General features: G+C 36.2%; 1 long non-coding RNA gene across 1 annotated transcript; it reads right to left on the minus strand.

The window, feature by feature from the left end:
• Positions 1 to 2,628: 2,628 nt before the first annotated feature.
• LOC122421985 lies at positions 2,629 to 23,396 on the minus strand. Its single transcript, XR_006263699.1, has 3 exons — positions 23,382 to 23,396; positions 15,017 to 15,018; positions 2,629 to 2,739 (listed from the first exon to the last, which is right to left on the minus strand). It is a non-coding gene; the product is annotated as an uncharacterized LOC122421985 (long non-coding RNA).
• Between the last annotated feature and the right edge of the window lie 3,911 nt (positions 23,397 to 27,307).

Below are 27,307 nucleotides of genomic sequence, written 5' to 3' on the forward strand. Positions count from 1 at the left end.
TTTCTGGAGTTATTTCTCCACTGATCTCCAGTAGCTTATTGGGCACCTACCAACCTGGGGAGTTCATCTCTCAGTGTCCTATCATTTTGCCTTTTGATACTGTTCATGAGGTTCTCAAGGCAAGAATACTGAAGTGGTTTGCCATTTCCTTCTCCAGTGGACCACGTTTCTTTCAGAACTCTCCACCATGACCCATCTGCCTTGGGTGGCTCTACATGGCATGGCTCATAGTTTCTTTTACTTAGAGAAGGCCATGGTCCATGTGAGCAGGTTGGTTAGTTTCCTTTGATTGTGGTTTTCAGTGTGTCTGCTCTCTGATGGAGAAGGGTAAGAGGCTTATGGGAGGTTCCTGATGGGAGAGACTGACAGGGAAAATTGGGTCTTGTTCTGATGGGTGATGTTTCTGATAGGGGCTTCCTGATGGCTCAGAGGGTAAAGCGTCTGCCTGCAATGCAGAAGACCTGGGTTCAATCCCTGGATCAGGTAGATCCCCTGGAGAAGGAAATGGCTACACACTCCAGTACTCTTGCCTGGAAAATCCCATGGATGGAAAAGCCTGGTAGGCTACAGTCCATGGGGTTGCAAAGAGTTGGACATAACTGAGCGACTTCACTTTCACATGGGTGGAGCCATATTCAGTAAATCTTTAATCCAAATTTCTGTTGATGGGTGGAGCTGTTTTCCTTCCCTGTTGTTTACCTGTGTCCAAGCTATGGTGGAGGTAATGAAGATAATGGTGACTTTCTTCAAAATGTCCCATGCATGCACTGCTACACTCAGTGCCCCCAGCCCACTCAGCAGGCCACTGCTGACCCATGACTCCTGGACACTTACAGGCAAGTCTGGGTCAGTCTCTTGTGGGGTCACTGCTCCTTTCTCCTGGGTCCTGGTGCACAAGGTTCTGTTTTTCCCCAGCAAGAGTTTGTTTCCCAGTCCTGTGTAAGTTCTGGGGCTCTATGGTGGGGTTAATGGTGACCTCCTCCAAGAGGGCTTATGCCATACCCAGGTCTGCTGCAGCCAGAGCCCCTGTCCCTGCGACAGTCCACTGCTGACCCGTACCTCCACAGGATAAACTCAGACACAGTTCTGTCTCAGTCTCTGTGGGTTCTCTGGGTCCTGGTGCAACCAAGGTTTGTTTGAGCCCTCTGAGCATTTCTAGTGGGTATGGGGTTTTATTGTAAATGTGATTTCGACCTTCCTACCATAGGCAACTCAGTCAAACTTCCATTCTTCTACACTCTAATTGGTAGTATTCTTTGGAATTCTAACCTTACCCTTTCACTCTCCTTTCCTTATCTTTCTGGGAGATATAGACAACCTTGAATGCCATATATATGGCAATGATTCCCAGATAGTGACCTTTATTTGAGATAAATAGAGATGAGTCTACATTTACTTCACTTATTTACTTATCTAGGGTACAGCTATCTTAGATTAATGGATGCAAACTCTTTGGCATGTTTGTCCTTAATTCCATGTTTTCACTTTAATTAATATCAAGCAGCTTGCTAACTTTTGCCAATCACCCAATCCCACAAAAGATGGCCTCTTCAACCAACTTATATCATCTCACATTTTAAATCCCAATTTGTAAAACCCCCATACTCAGTAATTTTTAATACATACATTTAACTATGCATTGTTTCTTCTGTTTGCTAGTCTGCTTTAACAGGGACAGATAGTGCTCATATCTCTAGCATATAACTCACTCTTTTCCTATCAGTCAGGGTAGTTGGAGCATCTTTGAGCCAGGCCCTACTTTGTTTGATTTCATTAAAGAGAACTTTTTTTTTAATTACCAAGAAAGAGAATTTTTCAAAGCATTTCACAAACTTTGAATAGAATTCCATTTTTATCTTTTGTCTACTTGCCAAACTTTTTTTTTATTTTAAGATATAATTCAACCCCTCACAAGTTAAATGCCTGATTCTGAATTCCAGTTCTACCAGCCCCTGTGTATGTGATCTTTGGCAAAATATAATGTGTCTCTGTGCCTCAGTTTTATTATCTGTAGAAAAGTGACAACCTCATGCATGTGTGCTTAGTCACTTAGTCATTTCAGACTCTCTGGGAGCCCATGAATGCCCTCCAGGCTCCTCTGTCCATGGGGATTCTCCAGTCAAGAATACTGGAGTGGGTTGCCATGCATACCTCCAGGGGATCTTCCCAACCCAGGGGTTGATACCAGGCCTCCCACATTTCAAGTGGACTCTTTACAGTCTGAGCCACCAGGGAAGCCTGACAATCTCATACACACACACACACACACACACACACACACACACACTCATACACCTACACACACACACACACACACAAAGGGGAAGAAAGAGAGAGAGACTGACTCATTGGAAAAGACCCTGATGCTGGAAGGGTTGAAAGCAGAAAGAGAAGAGGGTGACAGAGGATGGGATGGTTGGATGGCATCACCGATGCAATGGGCTTGAGTTTGGGAAAACTCTGGGAGAAGGTGAGGAACAGGGAGCCCTGGCGTGCTGCAGTCCATGGGGTTGTGAAGGGTTGGATACGACTTGATGACTGAAAAACAACAGCTGTATGTATTTTAAAAATACAAGTATTGCTTTCAAGCTTATTCGTGTGAAACAATCAGAAATATTCTTGGTTCCTATTGAAGAAACTAGGGAAAACCACTAGACCATTCAGGTATGACCTAAATCAAAACCCTTACAATTATATAGTGGAAGTGACAAATAGACTCAAGGCATTCGATCTGATAGACTGCATGAATAACTATGGACAGAGGTTCCTGACATTGTACAGCAGGGAGTGATCAAGACCATCCCCAAGAAAAAGAAATGCAAAAAGGCAAAATGGTTGTCTGAGGAGGCCTTACAAATAGCTGAGAAAAGAAGAGAAGTGAAAGGCAAAGGAGAAAAGGAAAGATATACCCATCTGAATGCAGACTTCCAAAGAATAGCAAAGAGAGATAAGAAAGCCTTCCTCAGTGATCAATACAAAGAAATAGGGGAAAACAACAGAATGGGAAAGACTAGCAATCTCTTCAAGAAAATTAGAGATACCAAAGGAACATTTCATGCAAAGATGGGCACAAAAAAACACAGAAATGGTACAGACCTAACAGCGCAGAAGATATTAAAAGAGGTGGCGAGAAGACACAGAAGAACTACCCAAAAAAGATCTTCATGTCCCAGATAGTCATGACGGTGTGACCACACACCTGGAGCCAGACATCCAGGAATGTGAAGTCAAGTGGGCCGTAGGAAATATCACTATGAACAAAGCTAGTGGAGGTGATGGAATTCCAGTTGAGCTATTTCAAATCCTAAAAGATGATGCTGTGAAAGTGCTGCACTCAATATGCCAGCAAATTTGGAAAACTCAGCAGTGGCCACAGGACTGGAAAAGATCAGTTTTCATTCCAACCCCAAAGAAAGGCAATGCCAAAGAATGCTCAGACTACCACAAAACTACAGTCATCTCCCACGCTAGCAAAGTAATGCTCAAAAGTCTCCAAATGAGGCTTCAATGGTATGTGAACTGTGAACTTCCATATGTTCAGGCTGGATTTAGAAAAGGCAGAGGAACCAGAGATCAGATTGCCAACATCCACTGGATCATCGAAAAAGCAAGAGAGTTCCAGAAAAATATCTACTTCTGCTTTATTCATTATGGCCAAAGCCTGTGACTGAGGACCACAACAAGCTCTGGGAAATTCTTAAAGAGATGGGAATACCAGGTCATTTGACCTGCCTCTTGAGAAATCTGTGTGCAGGTCAGGAAGCAACAGTTAGAACTGGACATGGAAAAACAGACTGTTCCAAATTGGTGAAGGAGTACATCAAGGCTGTATTTTGTCACCTTGTTTATTTAACTTATATGCAGAGTACATCATGAAATTTGCTGGACTGGATGAAGCACAATCTGGAATCAAGATTGTCTGGAGAAATATCAGTAACCTCTGGCATGCAGATGACACCACCCTTATGGCAGAAAGTGAAGAAGAACCAAAGTGCCTATTGATCAAAGTGAGAGAGTGAAAAAGTTGTTTTAAAACTCAACATGCAGAACACTAAGATCATGGCATCTGGTCCCATTACTTCAGGCCAAACAGATGGTCAAACAGTGGAAACAGTGACTGACTTTATTTTTGGGGCTGTAAAATCACTGCAGATGGTGATTGTAGCCATGAAATTAAAAGACACTTGCTCCTTGGAAGAAAAGTTATGACCAACCTAGACAGCACACTAAAAAGCAGAGACATTACTTTGCCAATAAAAGTCCGTCTAGTTAAGGCTATGGTTTTTCCAGTAGTCATGTATAGAGAGTTGGACTATACGAAGCTGAGCACTGGAGAATTGATGCTTTTGAACTGTGGTGTTGGAGAAGACTCTTGAGAGTCCCTTGGACAGCAAGGAGATCCAACCAGTTCATTCTAAAGGAAATCAGTCCTGAATATTCATTGGAAGACTGATGCTGAAGCTGAAACTCCAATATGTTGGCTACCTGATGTGAAGAACTGTCTCATTTGACAAGACCCCGATGCTGAGAAAGATTAAACATGGAAGGAGAAGGGGATGACAGAGGATGAGATGGTTAGATGGCATCACCGACTCAATGGGCATGAGTTTGAGGCAACTCCAGGAGTTGGTGATGGACAGGGAGGCCTGGTGTGCTGCAGTTCATGGGGTCGCAAAGAGCTGGACACGAATGAATGTCTGAACTGACTGAGAAAGCAGCCAGGGAATGCTATGCTACTGGTTATCCTCTTCCTTCTCCTCCTTGTCATTACTTTCACTGTTAATACTTGGATAAGACATACCGTTTTTATTCTGGTTCACTCACTTAAGAAGAATGGGCTTATCTTATTTATCTTGTATTTTTATGTGCTACTTATTCATGGTTTCTGAAAGAACTTACCATGAACCTAGTGACTTAACAGCACAAAATTTCTATCCTACAGTTCGATAGGTCAGAAGTCCAACATGGAAGTATTGAGCTAAAATCAAGACTTACCAAAGGCTCCTTGGAAGAAGGTTTTCTGTTTCTTTTCCAGTTCTGAAGCTGCTTGTAGTCATTGACTTGTGCCTCTCACCATCTTTCTTTAAAGTCAGAAATATTGCCTCTTCCTTTTTTCTCCTTCTTCTTTGATTTTTCCCTCTGACCACAATCAAGAAGGGTTCCATGCTTTCTAGGATTCATGTGGGTAGATTGGATCCACTTGGATAATCTAGTCTAATAGTCCCATTTCAAAGTTCTCAGCATTTATCACATCTGACAATTCCCTTTGGCTCTGGAGATTGAGACACTGATATCTTTGGGAATCCATTATATTGACTACTATACCTACTTTCTAATATACTTACTACCTTATTGAGGCATAGGTGTCATATGGAGTCATATGATGGGTGAGGAAAATTGCCAATATAAATCCCTTATATTTTTGCCACAAATCCTTTTATTTAACAATATTGTAATTAAAAGTTACTCTTGAAATTTATTTGTACTCTTTAAAGTAGATTAATGCTTCAGATATAATGCAATTTTGGATGTCATATATTTCTTTTTGATGTGCATAAACAATGTCATAAGGGGACACATTTAGTTTAAAAGACCATGCATTATTGGGAATGAGTAAAATAATTACCTTTAAATATTAAATTATCACCAATATACATTAATATTCAAAGATGTTTACAAACTCTGAATGGAATTCCAAATTTATCCTCCGTGAACAGTATTTTCTAATAGGAAGCCATCTGGAAGCCATTATGTTGGAGAGCAAGAAAATTATAACAGTCTAAAATGTTCTCACATTCTGCAGCATAAGTTTTCTTAGGGGATGTTAGGGCTGTTATAGTGTTAGGCTCTTTCGGAAGTCATGTAAGTGTTATTTTCAGTCCATTAACACTTCTCCCATATTAGCTATTAGCATTGCTTTGTTTTGACTGCTACTGAGAAAGGGGTTGATTATAAAGGAAGAGTGTATCTATATAAATGAATCTAAGATGAAGAAAAGGATGGATGTAGATTAATAAACTAAAATAGACAAAGCTATGGATTTATACATAGTAGGGGAATTGTGAAAGGATAAGGATAAAACTTGATAGATTCTATAACCAGTTGCAGAATTAATGATAGATTTTTTGCCTACTTTATACTTCTGTTAAACTTTCTGAGCATTAATGTGAAAAATAAGTAGTTTCCAGATACCGAAAGAGGTTTCTCTTTCCAAGTCTTAGATAGGTATTGCTTTTTGTAGGTACATTCATTATTCTTTTAATTTTGTTGAAATTTGAATGTTTCTAACATATTGAATTGAGGTTGAAATTTTCTGCTATTTTAAAAAATAAGTGTTAATTCATGAATGCAGACTAACTGTAAATGATTTATAAAATACATAATTATATAGAATACACACTTTGAATCTTTTATGGCCCTGGTCTGTCACATTTCTAACTCCCCCACAGAAATAAACATGGCTAACATTTTGACAGGAGTATATGTTAGTACACTCACATATACATATACATGTGCATGCACATGCACACACATTACACAAGTATTTCATTTTAGTAGAAATTGGATCATACTTTTATATATTTTTTGGCTTTTTTGCTTTTTATAATGTGTAGCCACTTCATAGATTTTCCCTCTCAGCCCATGTAGGTGTTAATTCTTTATTTTAATGACTCCCATTTTTTTCACTGTACATAAATAACATGCTATTTTCATACTCCTCTTTTAAGGAATATTTAAGATGTTTCTAGTTGATTACTATTTCATATTAAGATATAATAATCACATTTGATACATATATTTTTATGCATAGATATGGTTATTCTTTGAAGATAGATTCCTTGAAATTACTGTCCTCCAAGATTTACTGTCAAATATGTTTGTCAATCCTGCATACTTCTAAGCCACAATAGTGTTTCATTTCTGCCATAGTTTTTCCATAATTACTAGTTGTTTTTAGTATTTCATGACTTTATTTAAAGTCTCTATTTAAAATTACTAAGTATTTTCATTTTGTTACCAAAAATGGATGTTTTACAAATTGCTGTTACGGTGACATACTTTGATTTCACTTAAAGTTGAAGCGGTCATCAGTTATCCTCCCTTATTCTCATTCATTTATTGAGCAGTTATTTATGGATACCTACTATGTGCCAGTCTGGCAATAAAGATATAAATGAAGCAAATAAAAAGTTTTGTTCTCATGAAGATTATCTTCTAGAGGGAAAGAGACACTCAATGAGAGAAAGAAAAAAAAAAAAGAAAAAAAAATCACATGTAGTGTGTCATATGGTGAAAGAGCTATAAATTTTTATTTAATCAGACAAAGAATATATGGCCAATGAACCTGTGAGAGGAGAGAATTTGCAATTTTAAATATAGAAGTAGTTTAGTGGATGGGGTTTAAGCAAAAAGAAAAAAAATAAAAATAAAAGAAAAAAACTAAAGAAGTCATGCTTATATGTGCCAGAAAGCTTTCCAGTTTAAGGAGCTGATGCAGGAATGAGCCTGCTGTGCTTGGAGATCATCAGGGCTGCTGGCGTGACAGGAAGGAATGAGCTGGGAGAGTAGTGGGTGGTGAGATTAGACAGGCAACAGAGATAGGACTGTGTCCGTCCTGTCAGACATTAAGGAGAACTTTGGCTTTAATTATGAATCACGTGAGGGGCCAAACTTTTGAAGGTTATTGAGTAGGTGAGCAGGTAGTGGCAGCATAAATCACATATTTAAAGGATTCAGGCTTCTGTGTTGGAAAAAATATTAAATTATAAGTAATGAGAATAAAATTAGCTTCTTGCATTTTCCTGCGTGTGACATGGTGGCAGCTATTTACAAAATGTTAATTAGACAAATGGTGATAAATATTCAAATTCTAGATATATGGTAAAAGCAGAACTATCCAAATTTGTTGATTCATTTAAGGAAAATTTGAAGGAAAAAAAAGAAAAAAAAAACACTAGAGAAATCCCAAGATGATTTCTCAGTGATTTAGAATGAGGAAATGGAAAGATGAAATTGTAGCTTGCTAAGTAGGAGAGGGAGAACATGTGCCATGGAGGAAATGAGAAATAGAGATTGCTGATCACTGTATTTATAGCACTTTACTTTTGAGTTGTGGGTTACAAGGGGAAATGTTCAGAATGCTACATAGTACATTCAACTCATGAGTTCAGAATAGGAGGAGAGACACATCTGTGAAATAGGTCCTGTTTAAATCAATGAAGCTGGGTGAGTAAGTGTGAATAAAGAAGAGTGCCAAGGACTGAACTCTGGAGCTATCCATATTCAATAGTTTGGTTGCTGAAGAGTCTGAGGAGAAGTCAATGAAGTAAGAAAAATCAGGAGACTGCTTCAAGCCAAGTGACAAAAACATTTCTAGAAGAAATCAAATGAAAGATCCAGTAGGATGAGGAGAAAAAATTGAAGACTGAGCTGAAGACATGCCTTCTTAAAGAGATGAGTATACCAGACCACCTTACCTGTCTCATGAGAAACCTGTATGCAGGTCAAGAAGCAACAGTTAGAACCAGACTTGGAACAAATGATTGGTTCCAAATTGGGGAAGGAGTACTTCAAGGCTGTATATTGTCACCGGTTTATATGCAGAGTACATCATGAGAAATGCCAGGCTAGATTAATCACAAACTAGAATCAAGTTTGCCAGGAGACATATCAACAACCTCAGATACGTAGATGATACCACTCTAATGGCAGAATGTGAATAGGAGCTAAAGAGCCTCTGGATGAAGGTAAAAGAGGAGAGTGAAAATAGCGAGTTTAAAACTCAGTATTCAGTAAACTAAGATCACAGCATCCAGTTCCATCACTTCATGGCAAATAGATGGGGAAAAAACAGAAACAGTGACAGACTTTATTTTCTTGGGCTCCAAGATCACTGCAGCCATGAAATTAAAAAACACTTGCTCCGTGGAAGGAAAGCTATGACAAACCTGAAAAGTGTATTAAGCAGCAAAGACATAACTTTGCTGACAAAGGTCAAAGCTATGGTTTCTCCATTAGTCATATACAGATGTGAGAGTTGGACCATAAAGAAGGCTGAGTGCTAGAGAATTTATGCTTTCAAATTGTGTCACCAGAAAAGACTCTTGAAGAGTCCCTTAGACTGCAAGGAAACCAAACAAGTCAATCCTAAAGGAAATAAACCTTGAATATTCATTGGAAGGACTGATGCTGAAGCTGAAGCTCCAATACTTTGGCCAACTGATGCAAAGAGCCAATTCATTGGAAAAGAACTTAATGCTGGGAAAGATTGAAGGCTAAAGGAGAAGAGGAAGGCAGAGAATGAGTTGGTTAGACAGCATCACCAACTCAGTGGACATAATTTGATCAAATTCGGGAAGATAGTGAAAGACAGGGAAGCCTGGCGTGTTGCAGTCCATGGGATGGCAGAGAGTCAGACACAACTTAGAGACTTAACAGCAAAACAAAAGACTTAGGTAGAAATGCATATTCTACCTGGACATACTAAATCAGAATATTTATTCTAACAAGAAATCGGGTGATTCATGTCATTTTAAGGCTGTTAAAGTGAGTTTCCTGTTAAGGATGTATGGTGCATGTATGTCTCTGATACATCACATTTTGCTAAATCAGACGGTGGTGAATTATTAGATAGTATTTTAATCATAGCATTAAGTAAATTGTACTAGAATCAGTCCAGAGATTAAATTTGTTTACACAGCTTATGAAATGGAAAATGAAAAGAAATGTTAATTATCATGAAGTTTTTAGTGTTGTTTTATATTACAGAAATAACACATTGTTCTCTCTTCTTGGAGAATTTTTTTCCACTGCATTTACTCAAAGATGACTTCCCAAACCCTCCCCCATCCTCTAGTCCAGATTGCTTTCAGTAGCCATAAACATTTCACCTTAGCTACACTAATCAAAAGTGGGGTGGCAAGGATCGGGAACTAAAAGATCATTGGGACCCTGGTATTTCTTTATATGAAAGCTTTGACATTTATTTAAACTGGTTATAAATATTTACTTTTATTTCATTTTGGGGGAAATTTTGTTTGCTGAAGATTTATGTAGACAAAGATTTGCTTACTAAGCCATATCTATATGTTGAAGTAAAGAGTATGAAAATGGCAAAATATTTATCACTTTTATGTATTCTTCTTCTTTAAGCAATGCTTTTCTTTGTGATTTTCCAAATTTAATAACTCTTAAAGGGAATATTAAAGAGCATAAATTTAGATGGTTAGCTTAAAAAATATATCTGAGTTGTAAGTGATAAATACATGCATTAATTCCATTTTTTCTCAAATTTAAAGTAATATTCAATTTACATTAATGGAAAATTTTTAGAAAAACTTTGAAAGTACTTCTTTAATCCTAATTGCATGTAATTACCATTATAAAGAAAAAGTTTGTCAGTTTAACTTGATAGGTGAAATATAATAATTTTTGAACCATCATCAAAATGAATAACACACACCTATTAGAAAATTGAAAAAAATTTATTACCAATTGTTAATGAGAGCATGTAGCAAATTTAAATATTATATATTTCTAATAGGAATTCAAAATTACATAACCTTTTACAATTAAGTACATAAACTCTTATTATTTAAAGAGATATAAAATATGTCTTCAAAAAGACTCTTATGTGGATGTTTATATTATAATCATTAAATATAGAATACAACCTAGTGTCCATCAACTGGTGAATGGATAAGCAAACTGATACATCAGTACAATAGAATAAGAAAAAAATGATGATTTCATGTAACAACATGAAGTATCGCAAAAGCATAATGCTAAATAAGTCAGACCAAAGGGGCTATAACCTGAAGGTTACCATTTACATGCTCTTGTGAAAAAGGTGAAACCAAAACCTCAGAAATCATATTAGTAGTCCTGGGGAATAGGGTTAGAGGGAAGGGAATTAACAACACAGCTGAGCGTGGGAACTTTTACATGCATGTATTTGTGTGTGTATACACTAAACATATATTACATATATTTATACATGTGTGTATGTATTGAATATATGTGTGTGTAACAAAAATACAGCCAAATGGAATATATTTCACTGTATTTAAATTATACCTCAAAAATTCTGACTTAGATAAGGAAAAATGCAATTATAAATTATTACAGAATAATATACTATATATACTATTTCACTTTGAAAAAATACTGACTTTAAGCTTAAGGTAATCTGTTTACATATTCCCCTTAAAAAGGTTTTCAAAAGAGACAATTTTGACTACATAGAAGTTTTATTTTCCTGAACAAAGTCCCCACCACTACCTCTGTTTCTCACAATGTTCCTGAGATTTGACTTTCAGTAGAAATAAGGCAGACTGTATTTGAAAAGTTTAGTTCAGTCATGTTTCATGAAATCTTATATTTCTTTATTTAACTTGCCCAGGGCTGGTTTCTCTTCTTCATCAGTGTTAATAGTAATTTAAAAATATGATGTATATAAATGATTAACTGAGTGCATAAGAGGTCTCGTCAGCATTATTAACTTTTGTTCTTATTACTAATATATTTTAGTAATTAATTGCACAATCGATTATTTTAACATTGTAACATGTATAAAGAATATAAGCTTTGTGAGAGGAGGCACCATGATTTATTCATGACTGCTATATTCAGAGTCTAGTATTGTTCTGTGCAAGAATGATATTAATAAATATTTCTTGAATAAATAGCTATGGATAAATAAGGTCATAAACAAAGGACCATAAACTAATAATAGTATTTAACTAAATGTAAATGGGATAATAGGAAAGAGACTAAGCCTTATTAAACTCTTATTTTGTACTTGAGCCTTATAGGGGGAAAAAAGAAAAAAAAACAAAAACTAGAAAGGGATATAGAGGGAAACTATTAAATTTAATTATATACTATAAAATATTTTAAAAATTGCTTTGTAACAACCCACATTATCATTGGCCATAAGACATCTATACTTTTCCTAAATGAAAGATGTTGTGTTCATTTCAAGGATTAATCTTTGAACCAGTACATTCAAGTTGTCCTCTTATTAGCCCTAAAAGCCTCTGGGACATCAAGCTTCATTTTTTCAAATGAGAATCTCTTCCCTTATCTCGTTTTCCTGAGACAGTGTCCCTTTTTGATGTGGGGGAGGCTGTGCCCCACACAGACCTGCAGAAGATAATAAGAGTAGCTCTGTTGGCTTGATTTTCTGTGCTCCCCCAGGACCCCTTTGTCTATCTGTTCACTCCTTGTCTGATTAGCATCTGTGGCAGAGATCTGAAACTGTCCCTCAGCTTGGCTAGGCCATTAGTTCCCAACTGTCTTGGCTTCACCCTGCCTCCTGTGATGCTAAGTCCCTATTATTTCTATCCCCTATTGCTCACAGGGGTGCACCTACCTTACTCTGCTGCAGGGATCCCCATACTACATTCTCTAGCTCACAACTCCACGTCCACCCACTCAAGAGTGAGACAAACCTGGGGTCAACTTTGACCCCGGTGTGTCAGGAGGTTGATCTATACCTACACTATGGGCATGCATTGAGCATGCCAGAGAGCAGCTGTTTTTCTAGAATTTTAATTGATGAGGGGGTGTATGAGAGCTATGTATTCTACTTCTCACTTGTCTAATCCCTTGAGCTAAAGCCCAAAGAGGAGAAAAAAGTGGGCCAGATTGGCTCAATTTACAGTCCTCCCTCTCTCTCTTTTTCTTCTCTAATAATTTCCTCAACTCCCAGTCTCTCTAGAGTTTTCCCTTTGTTGTTATCAAATTTATTATTATTATTATTTATCTCAATGCCATGCATCTGTTACTTAGTCTGCTCATAAAGAACAGAAATATGGTTCTAGTATCACAGGGAGGTTATTTTCTCTAGACAGTAGGAGGCTCCTAGGAGATGTTTCCAGGCCTTAGCTCCTGGAACTTTAGTGGAAGTTTTTGGGTGAGGAAAAAGGTCATGAAGCAATTTCAAATATCTTCCTTCAAGATAACAATCTAGCTGAGGTTATAGGTTCCCTGCAAAATTCTATTCAGTCTGTTGGAAACTAAATATTGTCTCTTTACTTTCCTTTATAATCTTTCTGTAGTGAACCATATTTTAACCCCAAGTAACTACATTTCTTACAATGAGTAGGGTAAAGGTTATATACTCTGAAGGAGATGGGGAGGAGATGTGGAAGGGCATTTTTTTTTAAAGTTCACAATTTTGTGTTAACTACATCTGACATATTTTCTCATAGAATTCATCATGTGCTATATCATAGTATTTATTTATATATTTAGGTTTTGACTTTCTGTCTCCTCTGAAATGCAGACACCATGAAATATATGTTTAACTTGTTCATCACTCCATCCCCTATGCCTGAAATTGTGCCTGGCAAAGAACAGGTTACACAGTTAGATTTTTAGAAGCAATAAGTGAAAGGAGTATAGTAAATAGTTTTTGCAGCTTTTAACACAAATGATAAAAAACTGAAATGTTTCATAATATAAGAGAAAATTTAAGAGACTGATAGCAGTTCTGAAATCTCAACATTGATTCCACTTGTGTTTATTTCTTAGTCCAGTGACTGTGTTAAATCCATGGTTCAATTTACTTCTTTTATTCCTTCTATTTTTACATTCTCATGCTGAAATTTCCTCTGTACTATGCCTTATGAACACTCATATTTTCAACTGGGACATAGCTTCTACATTTTACATTCTATATCCCTTTTATCTTCTCACAAAATATTCTTTTCAGTTTATATTTCCTACATCAGTACTGTTAAAACAGGTTGATTTGATTTATGCATTACATCTAGAATAGAGATCTGGTCTAGGCTTGACTCTGACATTAGACCACATCATGTGTCATTGGCCTTCTGTTGATGGCTCTATTGGGGTCAAGTATCAAATCACGGTCCAACTAGTAGGGATGTGCAATACAAAATATGATAAATATACAAATATATATCTTCCTGTAGTGCTAAATGGAAGGAGAACATCCTAAGAATTATCATAAATATTGTTGGCTTTTCAAAACGAAAAAGTCTACTGAATGAGAGAAATTATTTGCAAATAATGTAACCAATGAGGGATTAATATGTGAAATACATAAGCAGCTAAAAAAAATAAGCCACAAATAACCCAACTAAAAAATGGGTAGACCAGAATATACATTTTTCTAAAGAGGGTATGCAGATGGCTAACAGACACATGAAAAGTTTCTCAAGATCACTAACTATCAGAGGAATGCAGGGGCTTCCCTGGTGGCACCAGGTTAAGAATCCAGCTTGCAATGCAGGGGACATGGGTTCAATCCATGATCAGAGACCTGAGACCCCAGATGCTGCAGGGTGACTGAGCCCGTGTGATGCATCTGCTGAGCTTCGCACTCTGGAGCCTGCGCACCACAGCTGGAGAGTAGCCCGCACACTGTGGCAAAGAGCTGATGCAGCTAAATAAATATAAATCAATAAACATCAGAGAAATGCAAATCAAAACCACAATAGGATATCACTTGACACTTTTCAGTATGACTATCATCAGAAAGAACACCATTAACAAATGTTAGCAGGGATATTGAAAAAAGGAAACCCTAGTATGGTATTCTTGGGAATGTAAATTGATGCAGCCTTTGTAGAAAACAGTATGAAGATTTCTCATAAAGCTAAAAATAAAACTAGCATATATGACCTAGCAATTCTACACTGGGTATTTAACCAAAAATTTTAAAAGATACATAGACCCCAGTGTTCATGGTATTATTTACAGTTGCCAAGATGTGGAAGCAACCCAAGTGTCCATCAACAAATGAATGAATAAAGACATGTTTTATATATATATATAAATACATATATATATGTATATATATATATATAAATACATATGTATATATATATGTATATATAGATACACACACACATATATACACACAATGGAATACGACTCAGCCATAGAAAGAATAGAATTTTGCCATTTGCAGCCACATGGATGAACTTAAAGTGTTTTATGCTAAGTGAAATAAGTCAGATAGACAAACACAAATACTGTATGATACCACTGAGTTGTACGTGCAGTGTATATTCTATCATACTCTGTAAACCTGAAAGAATAATGAAGGAAATTCAAATACAGGTCAGAAGGGAGATTTGAAGTACTTTTTCTTCTTATTGTTGTTGATGTTTTATTGTTGTTTTTGCTTTTTGTTTACTGCTCATTGTAATACAGGGAACATTCTTTAAACATGATGAAATTGAGACCATCTGCAAAGAACTCAGGGACTAAAGTAAATGTCTTAATCCTCATTTTTCTTTCAAAATAAAAATATTAACAAGATAAATTAGTGTTATGAAATATTACAGTTCTGATATTTTATGAAGACTTCAGTGCTATTTTTGAAGTATCAACTATCAAGTTCCTTTCAAACTAAGTATTTGATAGGCTGCTTTTCAAAGCTTTATAGTTTTAATCAAATTGGTTTATCCTATAATGCATTTTTGATTTCAAGAAATAGTATTGTAGCACTTTGAGAAGGACGAGAGGTCCTCATGTGAATTTAAGAAAGATATTTTGAAATTGTGAATGTACTCTGAACTTGACCCTATATTTGCCTACATATTGGCAATGTGCAAGAATACTGCACATTTAGTTGGAGCTAAACTAAAATATTGTTATGAGCAGCATTTTGAAGCTTAAGTATCACACATTTGGAAAGAAAAATGTGGTCTTTTTTTTCATTTATATAATAATAAACTTATGTATTTCAACTTAACAAATTTTTGGGTAGTGAATGTTTATAACTAGAGTTCACCAAAATTTAATATTTTGTCTTGTGTAGGTAAGACATACAATTTGAGCTCCAAGACTGTGAAAGTGTTTTTTTCTTACCAAGTTTGTGGAGATAAAAGCCCTTATATTCAGTATTTATTTAATTTAAGATATTGATAATTATCAAAGGTAATATACACTACTGTAAACAGTATTGAATTAAGTTTATGTTTTCAATTTGTTTGCACTTAAAATTCTTATGCATTTTCATGCATGGACCCCAAAAAACATGTGTAGAACCTAAAAATAATTCTAAACAAAATATAATGTTTCCTAAATTAAATCAGTATTTTGTAGAAATATAATGCAAAGCATATTCTTCGTATATTTTTCAAGTTTTTTTCATAAACTTAAAACATATAAACACAAATGTACCTAACATAGGCCTTTTATACATGCAAACTTAAGATAAAGTGTAAGTCATAAGTTTGAATTATCTTCAGGGATTTTTAATTATTTTACCAATACAATTTGCATACAATTGCTTTTTATGTATGGCACTTAAAATATATTTTGATGCTGTCCAAATGCTATTCTGGCATAAGAATTAAATAATTAACTTTTGTAGGGATCAAACAGTTTTTTAATGGACTTTACTGTACAGGATGTTTTAGGGTCACAGCAAAATTGAGTGGAATATACAGAGATTTCTCATGTCTTCCCAAGCACTTTAAGTATGAATTCTGTAACAATTCTGGTATTTAAAAATTTTTTTTAAACCTTTATACTTTTTATGATAATGGACTAATAAAAATCAGTGTCTTCTTAAAATTAACTGGTTGAAAATGTGCACTTAAGTGAACTAAATTTAGTTTTAGCTCCCTGTGATGTCTGCAAAAGAGTTGTCCAGGTGAGATATGCTACATTAAGAATAAGGACATTAGCATACAAGTTGTATGCATTTGGGTATGATGCAATAAAGAGCAGATGTCTAAGCAATGGAAATTCCCTAACTGGAAGCATTGTTGTGATTTTCCTTTTAAAGTCATTATTTTAATTCAGTTCTTGATGATCTGCTGTAATATATGCACTTGACATATGGTCATTTTAAATGCAAATATTCTGTATCAAAGAGGCAACAGTCCCATGCCTATTTTGGATATCATCCAGAAGCTTCTAATGTGACTTGACGATAGGTAAACTTACTATGATTGAGCATACATTTTCCTTGAATATCCATATATAAGTATGTATTTGGAAAAAATAAGTTTAAAAAAGGAGAATTCTTATTTTCCTTCCTTCTAAAGGAGAGGGAGAAGGGAGAAAAACAGAGATCTGGCCATCTGAGAATAATGAACAAATTATATAGCAACACTTCTAATGGCACACATTGATTCTTTAAATTAATGTCATTAATCAAGGAATTGATAGTAGGGCTTCTCAGACCAAAAACATAAAGAAAAATAGAAAAATGAGTATATAAACCAGTTCCAATTTTAATTTGGTTAGGTATGCTAATAATAAAGTCATCCCTTAGAAAACAAAGAGGAAACAAGATTTTCATGTTAAATTGTTTTTGCAATCTGGTTTTCTGATTTATCTTCAATAAAAGTACTTTGAAGTAATTTAAGTCACTGAATTTAATTCATTTTGCAGTTATATATTATGTAAGAATAAAATGCAATATCAGTGTTGTACAGTCAAATGTTGAAACTGTTTCTAAAGATTTCTTTCAATCATTTCATCAATTTCCTTGAAAGGAAAGTATAATAAATCCTTAATATAATAAATACTAAGATAAAGCTTTCAAACGAAATGTATTTCGATTTTTGTTCTTTTTAAAATGCTGAATTTAAATTTATGGTTGAGATAGGTGGGTTCATAATTTCTGTTTGATTTTAACATAAAATAAAATTTACACTTGATCTACTGAACAGAACATTTAAATACTTCCATTATGTGAGTGGGCTTCCCTAGTGGCGCAGCTGGTAATGAATCTACCTGCGATGTGGGAGAACTGGGTTCAAACCCTGGGTCTGGAGGATCCCCTGTAGAAGGGAAAAGCGACCCACTCCAGTATGCTGGCCTGGAGAATTCCAGACTGAGTGACTTTCAGTTATTATGTTAATAACTGAGGAAGCTTAATCTTAAAGGTATGTCTAAAGAGTTAATGTCTTATGATACAGTGTACTGAAGAAAAGACAAATCATTTAGGACCTAAACATGAGCTTACTGAGTTTTACTAGAATGATGAATGCTTATTTTAGACTTCCAGTTTTTTCTCTAACATATAAGAATCCTGGAAGTAAGAAAAGGAATAAATGGAGTGATAATGGCTGAGAATTTTCTAAAATAAGTAACACACCAGACTGTAAATTAAGGAAGATGAGAGAACTCCAAGCATGTCCTTTTCATACTTTAGAAAAATAAAGACAAAGAGACAATCTTGAAAGTATAGTTGACTTACAGCATTATAATGGTTTCAAGTATACAACATAGTGACTCAATATTTTTATAGATTATGCACAGTCTTTAATCCATTTTGAGTATGTTTTTGTATATGACACAAAGAAGTGGCCTGTCTTCATTTCTTGCATGTGACTGTCCAGTTTTTCCAACACTATTCATTGAAAAACTCTTTTCATCACTGGATATTCTTACCTCCGTTGTCACAGACTAATTGACCATATAAGTATGGATTTATTTTGGGACTCTTTATTCTGTTTCATTGATCTATATGTTTGTTTTTGTGCCGGTACTGTACTATTTTGATGACTGTAGCTTCATATTATAGTTTGAAATCAGAGAGCTTGATACATTTAGCTTTGGTCTTCTTTCTTAAGATGGTTTTAGATATTTAGGTTCTTTTATAAAATTAATCAATCTAATTAAAGTCACAAAATTCTAAAATTTGCACAAGGAAAAAGAAAAGCAGTAGGCCTTTACCTGTTAAAGATATTGAATCAATAATAAATAATTTTGCAAAAAAAAAGCAGTAGTTCTAGATGATTTCACTAATAAATTACACTTACCATTTAAGGAAAAATGAAACCAATTCTCCATAATGTTCTGAAAAAGACCAAGACAGAGGGAATATTTCCTTCAGTGAGCTGAGTATAGTTCCAAAAAAAAGATTAGTCCCTGACATTTATGAATGTGACGTTATTTGGAAGAAGTGTCTTTGAAGATGTAATTATTTTTAAAGATCTAGAGATTATATCATCCTGAATTAAGGTGGACTCTTAGTCAGATAGCAGTGTTCTTAGAAGAGAAGAGAGGGAAAGAACAAAAACAAAGAAGACATGAAAATGGATGCATAACCATGTACCTCCAAACCAAGATATCAACAGACTTAGGGTTCAATGATAAGTAACCCAGTATTGTAAATAAAGAACAAAGTTGTAGTACTTACACCACCCAGTTTCAAAACTTACAGTGAAGATACAGTAGTCCAGATAGAGTAGAAACTGAATAAGCAGGTCAATTGAATAGAATTGAAAGCTCAGAAATACAGCTATATAAATATAGTCAACTGATCTTTGACCATAAAAAAAAAAGGCAGCAATACACTGGAGAAACCCTGGAGAAAGAATATTCTCTTCAACAAATTATACTGGACCAAGCAGACATCTGTAAGCAAAAAAATCACCTAGATTAAGACCTTATACCTTTTCCCACAGTGGATTATAGACGTAAGTAAAAAACACAAAACTATAAAACATCTAGAAGGAAATATAGAAGAAAATCTACATGTCATTGGCCTTTGGTGATGGATTTTTAGATTCAACACCAAAAGCACAGTCCAGGGAAGGAAAAAAAAAAAAAGAGCAATTAATAAGTTGAACTCTATTATAATTAAAACTGCTGCTCTACAAAAGGTAAGCAACTAACTGGGAGAACATATGTGATAAACACATAAAGGATACAGTACTTGTGTTCAAAATATATAAAGAATTCTTAAAACCCCTATATAAGAAAGCAAACAACCCTGTTAAAAACTGAAGATAATATCTGAGCAGATACTTCACCAAAGAAGATACATTGATAGCAATTAAGCACATGAAAAGATGCTTCATCTCATTTGTTCTCCCGGCATCTCAAAATTATGTGATGCTGCTACAGACATATTAGAATGGTTAAAATGTAAGAAAGGAAAAAAAAATTGGATACTATCAAGTGAAACAAGAATGATCATTTATTGCTGGTAGAAATGCAAAACAGGGCATATATTTTGGAAGACAGTTTGTTTTCTATAAAGGTAAATGTTGTACTGTTCATCTGAAAGTTCTTGATTTATGTACTGCTAAAGCCTAGCTTGAAGGACTTTGAGCATAACCTTGCTAACATGTGAAATAAGCCCAACTGTACAAGAGTTTGAACATTCTTTGGCCTGGTCTTTGGAAGGAAAGCTTTGAAAACCCTAGACAGAATATTAATAAGCAGAGAAATCACTTTGCTGACAAAGGTCCATATAGTCAAAGCTATGATTTTTTCCAGTAATCAAGTATGGGTATGGGAGTTGAACCATAAAAAAAACCTGAGGATGGAAGCATTGATGTTTTTGAATTGTGGTGCTGGAGAAGACTGCAGGATGATCAAACCAGCCAATCCTAAAAGTCAACCCTGAGTTTTCATTGCAAGGTCTGTTGCTAAAGTTCCAATGCTTCGGCCACAAGATGTGAAGAGTCAGCTCTTTGAAAAAGACCCTTATATTGGGAAAGGTTGAATGCAAAAGGAGAAAGGGGTGGCAGAGGATGAAATGGTTAGATAGCATCACCAACTCAGTGAACTTGAATTTGAGCAAACTCTGGGAGATGGTGGAGGACAGGGGAGCCTGGTGTGCTGCCATCCATGGGCTCGCAAAGAGCTGGACATGACTTAGCGACTAAGCAACCACAAAATGTTGTATTATCATGCAGTCCAAGGATCACACTCCTAGGAGTTTACCTAAGGGATTTGGAGACATGTTCACACAAAAATCTGCACCTACGTGTTCATAGAAGTTTTATTCTTAATTGCCAAAGCTGAAAGCAAGCTGGATACCCTTGAATGTATAAACAAACTGCATTACTCTCATACAATGGAATAATCTTTGGTGATAAGAAATAAACTATTGAATAAAAAAATATACTTGGATAAATTTTAAAAGAATGTTGCTAAGTAAACTCATTCTGAAAATACCACATACAGTATGAATCCAATCATATGACATTTTAGAAAAGCCAAAACTGTAATGACAGTAAAAAGATCAATGGTTGCTTGAAGTTTGGTGGAAAGTAAAGCACAGGGGAATTTTAGGGGAGTGAACTATTCTCTTTGACACAGTAATTGTGAATATATGACAGTATGCCTTTGTCAAAACTTACAGACATTCACATCACAAAGAGTGAGCCTTAATGAACGCAAATTAAAAATAATTTAGCAGCTCAGGGAGAAATGTATAATATGACAGGATTGTCTTTTTCTTTTTTTTTTGGTAAAAGCAAAACTCTACTAAAAAAGTTTTAAATGTCCATCTGTCTAGACAACTATATTATATCCTTGGTTATTAAAGCCTTGTATTTTCTTATATAGAATATAGAACTAAATCCCGCATTTTAGAAACTATTAGAATTTAAGAGGATAGATTTAATATATTTTAAAACCATTGTTTAAACTCTTACAGAAATCTGTGCCATCACTTTTCATTAAGCATTGAAATGTGAAGCAAAAAATACTAGTATTAAAAAATAAGGATTCACTGTTTCACTATGCACCAGTGTTGGACTCTAGGATATAAATTGTTAATTGGTTACCATGTTTAGGGTCTTTCTCTGCTTCTATACTTAAAGTAAAATCAGTTTGTGAATAGTGTTTTAGGCCGAAGTAAGAGATGTTGATTTTGCTTAGTTCTTTGCTATTTAAAAGAGCACTGTTTCCCGCCCCCCCCCCCCTTTTTTTTTCCCCCTAGGTCCCGAAGCTACCTTCCCTTTCCTTCCTGTCTTTCTCTGGTAAATGATATGTTTGAAATGGGGTTCTTTTCCAGGTATTCCACAAGGCTAGATTCTCTCTCATCCAGCTTCTCACTGAAGCTATTTAAAGCTTCTGTCAATAACCCAACCTTTCAATTCTTAATAGTTGACTGGCAACTTTAAATGCTAATTATGTTTTTAATCAGTGATTAAAAAGTGTTAAAGGTAGTTTAATCTCAGTCTCCCTCTCTTATCTCTTATGTCTTATCTTTCATCAGCTGAACCACAGAAAACTTTAAACCCTAAACCCTGGGGAGCAATGGGGCAGTACAGAAGCTTCTTAAGATAACTTTAATATATGGTGCAGTATAACTCCTTCTAAGCTGCAATCCTATATTGTTTTTTACATTTCCAATTAGAAGTCATAAAGGCAATATAAAAACTTAAGTACAACAAAATAAATGAAACAGTAATAAAAGTTATGTCTCCTTTCAGATACTTGTTAATTGTTACAACTAATAAAAACATGAGTGAAGCATCATACATCTTGCTTGATTTTCCAGTGTGGCAGTGAATAAATAACTTCACTATATTTAAAAATACAATACAAATATGCATTTTCCTCCTAAAAATTGATTTTCAGAAAGGAATAATGTGCCTGTTTTTAAAAGTAATATAAGGAATTTCATACTACCCAGAATTTGCATTAGGCTAAAATATCCTTGTTTTAGGAGTTACTAAAATAAGCTCCTACTGTTCATGGGGTTCTCAAGGCAAGAATTCTGAAGTGGTTTGCCATTCCCTTCTCCCATTTACTACATTCTGGCAGACCTCTCCACCATGACCCGACCATCTTGGGTGGCCCCCCATGGCATGGCTTGGTTTCACTGAGTTAGACAAGGCTGTGGTCCTGTGATCAGATTGGCTAGTTTTCTGTGATTATGGTTTTAGTGTGTTTGCGCTCTGATGCCCTCTCGCAACACCTACGGTCCTATTTGGGTTTCTCTTACCTTGGACGAGGGGTGTCTCTTCACGGCTGCTCCAACAAAGCGCAGCCAATGCTTCTTACCTTGGACGAGGGGTATCTTCTCACGGCTGCCCCTCCTGACGTTGAACATACAGTAGCTCCTCTCGGCCCTCCTGTGCCCGCGCAGCAGCCGCTCCTTAGAGGTGGGTTTGCTCCTCTCCGCCGCCACCCCTGACCTCCCGGGTGGGGAAGCTCCTCTGCGCCGCTCCTGCGCTGTCGCAGCCTGGCGCTCTCGGTCGCCACCCCTGACCTTGGGCAAGGGGTAGCTCCTCATGGCCGAATTTGCAAATTTGCATGTTGCAAATTTGGCCTTGGAGTAGGGAGTGAAGCAGGGCAAAGGCTAATAGAGTTCTGCCAAGAGAATGCACTGGTCATAGCAAACACCCTCTTCCAACAACACAAGAGAAGACCCTACACATGGACATCACCAGATGGTTGACATCGAAATAGATTGATTATATTCTTTGCAGCCAAAGATGGAGAAGCTCTATACAGTCAGCAAAACAAGACCAGGAGCTGAGTGTGGCTCAGATCATGAATTGCTTATTGCCAAATTCAGACTTAAATGGAAGAAAGTAGGGAAAACCATGAAACCATTCAGGTATGACCTAAATCAAATCCCTTATGACTATACAGTGGAAGTGAGAAATAGATTGAAGGGACTAGATCTGATAGACAGAGTGCCTGATGAACTATGGATGGAGGTTCATGACACTGTACAGGAGACAGGGATCAAGAATATCCCCATGGAAAAGAAATGCAAAAAGGCAAAATGGTTGTCTGAGAAGGCCTTACAAATAGCTGTGAAAAGAAGAGAAGTGAAAAGCAAAGGAGAAAAGGAAAGATATACCCATTTTAATGCAGAGTTCCAAAGAATAGCCAGGAGAGATAAGAAAGCCTTCCTCAGTGATCAGTGCAAAGAAATAGAGGAAAACAACAGAATGGAAAGACTAGAAATATTTTCCAGAAAATTAGAGATACCAAGGGAACATTTCAGGCAAAGATGGGTTCGATAAAGGACAGAAATGGTATGGATCCAACAGAAGCAGAAGATATTAAGAAGAGGTGGCAAGAATACACAGGACTGTACAAAAAAGATCTTCACGACTCAGATAATCACGATGGTGTGATCACTCACCCAGAGCCAGACATCCTGGAATGTGAAGTCAGTTGGGCCTTAGAAAGCATCACTATGAACAAAGCTAGTGGATGTGATGGAATTCCAGTTGAGCAATTTCACATCCAGAAAGATGATGCTGTGAAAGTGCTATACTCAATATGCCAGCAAATTTGGAAAACTCAGCAGTGGCCACAGGACTGGAAAAGTTCAGTTTTCATTCCAATCCCTAAGAAAGGCAATCCCAAAGAATGTTCAAACTACCACACAATTGCACTCATCTCACACGCTAGTAAAGGAATACTCAAAATTCTCCAAGCCAGGCTTTGGCAATACATCAACTGTGAAATTCCAGATGTTCAAGCTGGGTTTAGAAAAGGCAGAGGAACCAGAGATCAAATTGCCAATATCCACTGGATCATTGAAAAAGCAAGAGAGTTCCAGAAAAACATCTATTTCTGCTTTATTGACTATGCCAAAGCCTTCATCTGTGTGGATCACAATAAAATGTGGAAAATTCTGAAAGAGATGGGAATACCAGACCACCTGACCTGCCTCTTGAGAAGCATTATGCAGGTAAGGAAAGAACATTTAGAACTGGACATGGAACAACAGACTGGTTCCAAATAGGAAAAGGAGTACATTAAGGCTATATATTGTCACCCTGCATATTTAACTTCTATGCAGAGTACATCATGAGAAACGCTGGGCTGGAAGAAGCACAAGCTGGAATCAAGATTGCCAGGATAAATATCAATAACCTCAGATGTGCAGATGACACCACCCTTGTGGCAGAAAGTGAAGATGAACTAAAAATCCTCTTGATGAAGGTGAAAGAGGAGAGTGAAAAAGTTGGTTTAAAGCTCAACATTCAGAAAACTCATGGCATCTGGTTCCATCACTTCATGGGAAACAGATGGGGAGACAGTGGAAACAGTGTCAGACTTTATTTTGGGGAGCTCCAAAATCACTGCAGATGGTGATTGCAGCCATGAAATTAAAAGACGCTTACTCCTTGGAAGGAAAGTTATGACCAACCTAGATAGCAATATTAAAAAGCAGAGACATTACTTTGCCAACAAAGGTCCTGTTGGTCAAGGCTAGTGGTCATGTAGGATGTGAGAGTTGGACTGTGAAGAAAGCTGAGTGCCTGAAAATTGATGCTTTTGAACTGTGGTGTTGGAGAAGACTCTTGAGAGTCCCTTGGACTGCAAGGAGATCCAACCAGTCCATCCTAAAGGAGATCAGTCCTGGGTGTTCATTGGAAGGACTGATGCTGAAGCTGAAACTCCAATACTTGGCCACCTCATGCGAAGAGTTGACTCATTGGAAAAGACCCTAATGCTGGGAGGGATTGGGGGCAGGAGGAGAAGGGGACGACAGAGGATGAGATGGCTGGATGGCATCACCGACTCGATGGGCATGAGTTTGAGTAAACTCCTGGAGTTGGTGATGGACAGGGAGGCCTGGCGTGCTGTGATTCATGGGACTGCACAAAGTCGGACACGACTGAGTGACTGAACTGAACTGAACTGAAAGTAAGCTCAAGCATTCCTAGTTCTGGATGTTTGAAGTGAAGTGAAGAGTGAAGAGATGTCACTCAGTCATGTCCTACTCTTTGCAACCTCATGGACTGTAGCCCACCAGGCTCCTCCGTCCATTGGATTTTCCAGGCAAGAGTACTGGAGTGGGTTGCCATTTCCTTCTCCAGGGGATCTTCCCCACCCAGGGAGCGAACCTGGGCCTCCCACATTGTAGGCAGAGGCTTTACCATTCAAGCTACTAGGGTAGACTTTAAAAATGTTAACTGGTGGAAGAGGTAAAATAGAAGACAAAGGAATTATCAAAAACATGGTGATTTTCCTGAGGCATATGACTACATGTTTATTCTAGTGTAATATTGTAAAAAAATATTTTAAAAAATAATCAGTGTTGACATATATACATATATTGAAAGAATGAAAAAATAAAACACTGGTATTAGTGGGTGTGTATGGATTTGAAATATATTTTCAGTGACAGCATAATATATGAATGTCTACATTAAGATATATATGACGTATACATTAAGATATATTAATACACTCTAAAAATGTTGGATGGCATCAAAAATGTTTAAGTGATACTGAAGGCATTTTGTGTACAAATGATTTTAATAAAAATATTTTATGAGATGTACAAAAAGTAGGGTTTCTAAATGCAAAGATGCTAATTAAATGTGTTTAAATAAGTTAACTTAAAAAATATTCAGATTATTTTTTATCATTTTTGCTCCTTTAAATGTTCATGTATATGATCAATATTTTTGAGACTTGTAAGAAGAGTGGGCCTCCATTTTTATTAGAAATTGTCTTAAATCATGGCATAGAATGGATGTGAATATTGTGTTTAGTCTGTTGGTAGAGCAAGTGTAATAATAATTATAATAAAGGAAAGTTTTAATAAAGCTCAAGCTAGGGAGAAATTCAGGATAGACATTTATTCTAAAGTTTAATGCTCTCTTGCACTCCAATTTGACTGTATGTTTTCTGAAAGAAACCATCAAAGTATTGCCCTTACCAGTAGGATAGACCCAGTATTTGACTGAAGAAGATGAACTATCATTATTACTAGGTCAAGTGTTGTAACTCCTTTAAGATGTAAAGATCCAGGAAGAGAGATCAAATGTGAATAAAGAATAAAGGAACTCACAAGAGAGATTTGTTTAATGTACCATTTTGTAACCTGAAGAGCTATAGTTGCCATTCATTTGTCAGTTATCTCAACATTATTTCAACTTTAGGATTTAAATTGTAAATTTAGTTACATTTAGTTACATTCAGCTTCAAAGTGAAGAAGTGAAGGAAAATGGTCCATTGTTCATTTCTCAGAATCAATGTGCCAAAAGAAATTCTGGGACATATCCACCATTTCAATGCTCATCATAGAGGCGAGATGCATAATCAGAACTGCTTCGTAGCCATGACCCAATTGATTGTGGGTCAAGAAATCAGTTATGTGGCCCCCACAAGAGTCATAAAGCCACACAGAGACATCTGTGCAAAGCTTCTAGGATGTAGAAGCAGTTCTTTGGATGAGATTACTTCTTCGTTCACTAAGCACAGTGTTTAGAACACAAAATAATCATTGTAAAAAGAATAAATATATTCAAGTGTTAAAAGTTCAAACAGTATCAAATGATATATAATTTAAATATACCTCTTATGCTTTCTTTTTTTTTTTTTTTTGACTGAAAACAATAGCTCTCAGAGAAGCTCTGATGATTTATACAGTTTCCTTTTTATACATGTTGTCTTCTAGTTACATCATTTTCTTTTCTTTTTTTTTATTTATTTATTTTTTCAGTGGGTTTTGTCATACATTGACATGAATCAGCAACAGATTTACACGTATTCCCCATCCCGATCCCCCCTCCCACCTCCCTCTCCACCCGATTCCTCTGGGTCTTCCCAGTGCACCAGGTTCGAGCCCTTGTCTCATGCTTTC

The sequence above is a fragment of the Cervus canadensis genome, chromosome 19, assembly GCF_019320065.1.
Source record: "Cervus canadensis isolate Bull #8, Minnesota chromosome 19, ASM1932006v1, whole genome shotgun sequence".
Taxonomy (NCBI): Eukaryota; Metazoa; Chordata; class Mammalia; order Artiodactyla; family Cervidae; genus Cervus; species Cervus canadensis.